This window comes from Empidonax traillii, unplaced genomic scaffold (genome assembly GCF_003031625.1).
Source record: "Empidonax traillii isolate 1590-97213 ecotype Southwest subspecies unplaced genomic scaffold, ASM303162v1 scaffold196:size3368384, whole genome shotgun sequence".
NCBI classification, from domain to species: domain Eukaryota; kingdom Metazoa; phylum Chordata; class Aves; order Passeriformes; family Tyrannidae; genus Empidonax; species Empidonax traillii.
Genome location: NW_020955389.1, coordinates 1,640,894 through 1,648,619, shown reverse-complemented (window position 1 = coordinate 1,648,619; position 7,726 = coordinate 1,640,894). Strand labels below are relative to the sequence as shown.

Below are 7,726 nucleotides of genomic sequence, written 5' to 3'. Positions count from 1 at the left end.
GCTTTCCATGCTGTCATTTCTCCTTTGCATCTCGGCCTCTGTGCTGGGAAAGGGACTCCGCGGAGCGCCTCTGCCCTCCGGGGCCACTCACCCCCCTCCAGGGGGGCTACCCCCACTGGGATTAAAGCCCCAGTGTCATCCCGAAACTCGCAGCTCCGCACTGAGAGCGCGTGTGAGAACAAAAAGTCGGTGCCAGGTGGACGGTCCTAGAAACAGTATTGCCCTCCCCCTCCTGCTTTTCCTCCCCCGAGTACTCAGTTCAACTTCGCAGCTTCCTCGAGCTGTTCCTGTCTCCCACGACGTGAAAATATCGTCATGCGAGAAGACTAAAAAAAAAAAAAACCCAGCCAACAAAACCCACTCCAAACCCAAAAGCGGTGGCAAGAGTGTTTTGAAAGCCTTTAAAATAATCTTCGAGGCGCTATTTAAAGAACTGCTACACAGGAAACGGGATATTTGGAGAAAATGATTGGAGAAAATGATTAAAAAGTGGCGTTGAGAGCGCTACGCGCTTCGGGGCGATGCGAGTGTTTCGCAAGGAGCTGGGCGCTCGCTCAGCGCACGACCTAAGGCAGCAGTTCCCTCTGGGGAAAGCACGGTCTGCTGTCCTGCAGTTATTTGTGACGTGAGAGGTCACTCACTATATGCCGTGTGCTTCCCAAGCCGCGAAAAGGAAGTTCTTCATGCAAGGAACTCCCAATTATTAAGCATAAACACCGGGGCAGAGGGAGAGATAAGGGGCCAGGAACAACACAAGGCAAATTGTCTAACTGCTGTGTACACAGCTTGATTCGCTGGAGGCGGTGGTGCAGGAGTGAGGGCCAGAGGATGTCGCTCCCGGGGCTTACTGGATAACTCAGGATAATAAAACCAAGCACTGCAACAAGGGGAGGAAGCCTGCTGCGATGTGAAGGAAGCCTTGGGAGAAATAAAGCTTCAGGGAGTGGGGAAGATTGTCAAGGGACATTTGCTGGGTGCTGCCAGAGCTGGGGAGACTGAAGGTTACACAGGGGCACTGGGAGCAGACAGTGTGGAGAGGCTGAAGAGTCCCTGTGCTCACCCATTAATTTGCATTTATGGACAACTAACTTGATGCCAACTTCTTATCAGAATTTGCAGTCGGCTTCTCCAAGACCAGAACTTGCACAGTCCAGGCCAACCTTTAGACTGCAAATTTCTGGGGCCAAGACAATGAAAATGTCACTGTTTTTAGGCTTTTACCACAGGATACCCAAGTCAAAAAACACAATCCAGAAATCCTGATCAGCTGCCATCTATCTGGAGGCACCTAAATTGGACAGTGAAAGGACAAGGGGGAATGGCCCTAAGCTGCAGGAGGGCAGGTTCAGATTAGAAGAAACTTTTTACTGTGAGGATGCTGAGGCACTGGAATAGGTTGCCCAGAGAAGTTGTCAACTTTCTATCCCTGAAGATATTTGAGACTAGGCTGGATGGGGCTTTGAGCAACCTGGTCTAGTGGAAGGTTTCCTGCCCATGACACAGGGGTTGGAACTAGGTGACCTTCAGGGTCCCTTCCAAGCCAAACCATTCTATGATAGATTCAGTAGTGCCAAAGAAATGGCACCTAGTCTAACTCGCTATGCAAAGAGTATCCCCCAGGGTTTTCTTTATAAAATTTCCTATCTTCCTCCAGGATGTACAAACCAACTGTTCCTCTGCCTAAATGCCATCTTCTAGGAAAACCCCAAAAGAGGAGTCAGTTGGTGCATCCATATTACACAATAGCTCAATAGTTTCAGCACTCGGACAGAAAATAGAACATCCATTCACATAGTTTGTCTGGGGCAAGGGGGCGAGGGTAGGGATAGGGGAACTCAACCTACATTCCCCACCTCCCAGGAGATTGCTGCAATCCCTGCATCATTCTGGGTGGTATCTCACCTACCTATTTGAAGTGGTGAAGCCACTTTCAGGTTTGTGTGCAAGCACTGTAGTCTAGTGCTTCAGGCTATCTGCTGGGATGGAAGAGATCTGCCTATCCATTCCTGCTCCAAGTATGGCTTGTGCTATTTCATATTACACACCTATAGCATAAAAATACTATCATGGCCTTAAGTGAACTTTCTTGCCTGACTGAGTACGATTTCTATGTAAAAGCTCCTTTTCCCCTCCATACCTTCCTAGGCAACCAAAACCTGGTGATGAGGCCATTCTCTCACATAAAGGTCAGTGTGGATATGAGTCTCCTAAGGGGGAAAAAGGAGCTGAATCATAGTTCTTCTGTTTTCAAGGAAGTGCTGTAACTGAAAAAGCTACAGAGTCAACAGAAGATAGTATCCATCTCCTTCCAGCTCTGTCTTTGAAAAAGCTCACAGGTGAGCATCTTCAATGTAGGGTTCTAATACCCTGAGACTTCCTGCAGTCCTAAGCTACGTATCCTTGCTCCAGAGGTGTGGGATTTGGGATATGGCCCTATCAACTTGTTGCAGTTAGTCTGTTTCATACCCTTTTTTCACCCTGCAAGCATGCAAAGACTTAGATGATTAATTTGGATTTCTGAACTTGTGGGGATGGGACAGTTATAAAAACTGAACGGGACACCAGTTTTTAATCTGGTCATCCTAAAACATCATTGGATTTAGGTCTGAGTCAGAATCTTGCCCTTCAGAGGAAAATTCAGAAAATAAATGCGACAGTTCCTGGCGCTGATCAATGCGATTAAAGTGTTGAAAACAGAATGTGATCCTGGTCAAAATGACTCTTAGCTGAGTTTGATAGCCCAAAACAGCAGCTCTGCCTCAGCTGCCTTACATGGTTAGGCCAGCAAGTTTCTAGATGCAAGGTAGTGTGCTACAATAGGTTGTCAGGACTCCCAGTTTATCACTGCTGTGTTTCCAAACTGAAGGACGAACTCATTACACCTCCTTTGCTTGAAAGGTGTCCTTGTCATATAGAGGTCATGATGGGGAAGAGGAGAAGGCATATCTTAGCCTACTCCTTGCCAAAACTGAGTTGTAGTCTTGACTAAATTAAGTCTCAATCTAATGTAGCCTGCTGTCACACTTTTACAGTCAAAAAGTTTATCTTTTCTTTTCACAGCTAGTTGAAGAAATGGTTGTGTGGTTTATGCTCAGATTTTCCAAATGACTGTAACTGGATTGAGGCCATGCATTGGAAATTTTTGCCCCAAAGGAAGAAATTTTCAGAAAGATTCAAATGATTCAAACCCAGTCTTTTATGAATGTTAGAAATATGCACAGTATGCTTTGTTCACAATAGCTCTGTTTTCCCAGACAGAAGCTCCACCAACTGGTGGAATTGCCCTGGAATTCTGCAATACCACAGATGGGGAGGCTTGAATATTCCTGGACTGACTCAGCCTGTTCACGTTGCCTGGCTTATAAGACAATAGACGATTCTTTCTTGCTCGTGGAGATCCAAAATTAAACGTAAAGGAGGTCACATACTAACAAATGGAACTACTGCCTTTTAGACAAACCCCCAGACTGAACTGTGATCATATTAAGCAGAGGCTGTTGAGAGCATAATTCCTGCTGCCCACGTAAGAGCTGATTAGGAATGGGAGAAGCCAGGACCAGACAAGGTTCAGACATGCGAGCATAGCAGATTATTAAATAAGGAGATGAAGGAGCATTCAGAGGGATCTTAAATTAAGTACATTAATTATGTAATAATGAAGCAGCTTTAAACTGGATTTATAATGGATACAAAAGAACTGCATTTTGCATTGGCCTTGATACTTTCAAAGGGACAATCTTACTTGATTGTGCTCACTTGAAGAAAAATGAGAGAGAGGGGAAGAAAATAAAAAAAGCTCAAGCTCATCTTACCCTAGGCAAATATCTCAAAGACTGTAACATTCATTACAGAGAGATGGATTTTAATAAAGAATCAAGGCCATGGGGCTGGTTTATAATATTTTATAAATATCATAAAATTATATAAGTTAATAATTAGTTAATATTTTTAATAAAAAGCTAATATTTCCCCCTCCATCTTGTAAGTCATAAAATAATGGCAATTAATAAAATAAGAGCAACCATCATTATTATTTTGTAAGTTATTTTTATGGCTTCCTTTTGAACCCTTCATTTCTAAATTTAATTCTTGACTGGATTGTGAATCTTTATTCCTAAGGAGTCTCTTACTTACCACATGGAGTACTACACAAACACAACTGTAAAGAAAATAACAATTTGTATCAGATAATAATTTAGGCTTGTTCTGCAGGTACTGCCTTTTTGGCAGTCCTTCTGTTTATGTTGACAAAGGATAGCTCCTCAAAAACATCAACTTGTTATTTATTTACTTTTTCTAATATCTTTCTGTGAGCAGTACCTTTTTATTTTCATCTGCTTTTTATTACATCGTCTTTCCGGTTACCCTGTTTGTTTTGCTCCTGATGATCTCCAAACTATTTACCTATGTCACCGAGCGTTGCGTTTCATTTACTGTCTCTCTCACCTCTTCTTGGACTGCATTTGCTCTCTTTTGTACTATTTCCTTCTTTATCTCTTTGCCTTCTCACTACTGTGCTATCTGAACTGCCCATTTCCAAGAACCAAGGGGAAGCACTTCCTCAGCTGTGGTCGGATGGGGGGTTTGAGGAGAGGAATGGGAAATCCCAGCTGCCAAGGCAACTGACTGTCCAGGTTCGCTTTTTGCTTCATCTCTGTCCTGGCCTTTGCCTTTGTGCATCTTCATTTACCTCTGCCTACTGTGTTTCCCCATCTGTAAAATTACAACAGGGGGTTTAGGAAATAAAGGCATAGAAATGAAAGCTAATTATTATTATTATGGTTTATGTCTTACTAATGCACAGGCCTCATACCCCTCAATAGCAATGATTCCTTTTTTTGCCTCTTACATAAAGAAATGAATCATTTACCTGAGAGGATCTGGACTATTTCTTTCAGGCTTATCATATCTTAAAGATCAGAAGTGGGCACTAGTATCACGTCACAGGTTAAGAGAGTTTAAGCATCAGCTTTCTTCAATCATGTCTAAACCTTCTGGCGTCTCTGAATCAGCTGAGATACACTGTTAGAGTAAGCTGATGAAATCAGTTCCATTTCCTCTCCCCTGCCCTTATACAAAAGAACAAATTGTGGTGTAAGCACTCTAGGCCTGAACTTACAGCCCTGGCTCCAGGAATAGGGTAATGAGCTCAGAGTCTAGTCTTTGGAGTTGTGAAAATCATCTTGAAATCCAAACTTGAATGAAACTGGCAAGTCATGGCTGCCGCAGCCCATTTGCGGGCTGGAAATGTCATCCCTGGAGCTGTGTTACACACAGTCCTGTGTGCAGCCCTCTGGAGATGGTGGGAGTGAGGAGTGCCAAAACAAACTTACAAACAAAAGGAGCAAAGTGCGCTGAGCACAGGTGTGCTGCTTAGGTGTTGTGGTTTAACCTGGCAGGTAGCTAAACGCCACACAGCCGCTGGCTCACACTTCCCATCCTCCCCTACCTCCCTTCCCCAGCAGGATTGGAGGAAAAAAGTAAAGTTATTGTGTTGAGATAAAGACAGTCTAATATGAGAGAAATGGAAGGGAAAGTACTACTACTACTACTACTACTACTACTACTACTACTACTATCACCACTGCTGATTGAAATACACAAAACAAGCAATGCACAATGCAGTTGCTCACCACCTGCTGCCCGATGCTCAGCCTGTTCCCAAGCAGCGCACCCCAGTCAGCTTTCCCCCAGCTCTATATGCTGAACATGATGCCATATGGTATGGAAAATGTCTCTTTGGTCAGTTGGGGTCAGCTGTACTGGCTGTGTCCCCTCCCAACTTCTTGAGCACTCCCAGTCCACTCACTGGTGGGTTGGTGCGAGAAACTGGTAAGTCCCTAACTTAGCGTGTGCACTGCTCAGCAGCAACCAAAACATCAGTGTGTTATCAACATTATTCTCATCCTAAATCCAAAACACAGCACTATGTCAGCTACTGGGAAGAAAATTAACTTCTTCCCAGCCAAAACCAGATCATTAGGGAAGCTTAGCTCTTCTACCAAAGAGCAAGAGCCTGTTGTCATTTCTGCAGAAAAAGCTGTGAGAAAAGCATAGGGGGATGTTATTGCCTCAGACTCTTCAGGAAATCATTTGAGCTTGCAATTGTCTTGGGAAGTCAGTCTTGAAAATTGACTGTTCCCTCCCATTTCAAGGAGGCAAGGAACTTGACAGTCTCATGTTATAATTGCAAGCTACATAAAAACTTATGGTGGAGATTGCGATGTGGTTCAAATAGCAAAAAATTTGAAATACCAAGAAGTGACAGTCAAACCCATCTAAACATAGTTTTAGAAAACAACCATCACTGCTTCTGGGGCACCTAGAGTAGAGATCCAAAATTACAGAAAGGATATGCGTCTCAATGATGGAGATGAAGGGGAGAAGGCAGAGAGGAGAAATTCCATGCCTCCTCTTCTGCCTGCTGAAGTTATCCTCTGAGTGCTTGAGCTTCGCAAAGGCAAACAGGAAGCATTGCAGTGGAACTGAAAATCAGTGGAGTTGCTCACCGCTGCACAGATATCCCAACGCTGGCAGTGTCCAAAGCCAGCTTGGAGGGGCTCTGAGCAACCTGGTCTAGTGGAAGGTGTCCCTGCCCATGGCAAGGGGGTTGGAACTGGATAATCTTTAAGATCCCTTTCAACCCCAACCACTCTATGGTTTTACGATTCCATGTGTTTCTCTAGTAAAAGGACCTCCCTGTTTTCAAAGGAGCAAAGTTGTAATAGATTCTCTTTAATTCCCGTGATTCTGACTGAGAAGACCAGCAAAGGTCTTTGCAAAGACTACTTAAAGTCAGCATCATCCTGTATAGTTTTGACCAGTCTCAATTCTCTGCCTTACGTGAAGGGAATGGAACATCACACAACAAGAGAATTAACGTTTGAACAGTCTCATATTTTTTACTAGAACATGTTTTGTATTTTTATAATAAATTTGTTGGGGATGATGAGGCAAAAGCTTTGTCATGTTTCAGTTAAAATTGGCAAGAGAAACTATTTAGAAGTTCTGGGCAATTTAAAAAATAAATTTCATTCCAATTTTCTCTTTCCTTCACCAAATCTTTCATGTGCTGAGTGGTAGAATAACTCTGGTGTTTTCACCCTACCAAAATTCCCCACTGATCGTTCTGCGCAGTTGTGGTTCCGTGCAAGGGGCAAAAAAAAGCTTCCTGCCATCTGTTCTAAATTAGATATATTTTCATATTATATTTCCCTGCTTTATTGTTTTTTGTTGCTGATGAAGTAGCAAAAGCTAAATTTTCATTATTTCTACCCTTAAGAGTTTAGGCAATTCCCTTTATTTTCCATGCTGCTGTTCTTAATTTAAGCCACAGTATTGTGTTTTCAACAGACAAGTAACACCATCGAGCTATCATTCATTATACCTGTTCCTAGCATGGTATTTAATAATGCCAAGAACCTGAAACACTATCATAAATAGGTTTTTATTAAAAATTGTGACATTTCACGATCCGTTCCTTTTTAGCTGTCCGGTTGGTTCTTTAATTGCTTCGCCGCGTTACGAACTTTTCTCGAGGGCTCCGCGTTACCTGCAGGGTCCGTGCGGCCCCAGCACGCTCCATTAAGCTCCGTTAATCTCTCATTTCTGCTCACGCGCTGCTTTCGGGTTTATCTTTTTTTCTCCTTTTAAACTCCGCCGGCGGAGCCGCCGCCGCCGCTTCCCCACCTACCCGGCGAAACCCACACGCTGCCCTTTTGCCGCG

The 7,726-nt window shown here is 43.6% G+C and overlaps 1 long non-coding RNA gene across 1 annotated transcript; it reads left to right on the top strand.

Moving 5' to 3' along the window:
- The first annotated feature begins 2,248 nt into the window (after window positions 1–2,248).
- On the top strand, window positions 2,249–3,488 carry LOC114058973. Its single transcript, XR_003571556.1, has 3 exons — window positions 2,249–2,336; window positions 2,412–2,449; window positions 3,255–3,488. It is a non-coding gene; the product is annotated as an uncharacterized LOC114058973 (long non-coding RNA).
- Window positions 3,489–7,726: the final 4,238 nt, after the last annotated feature.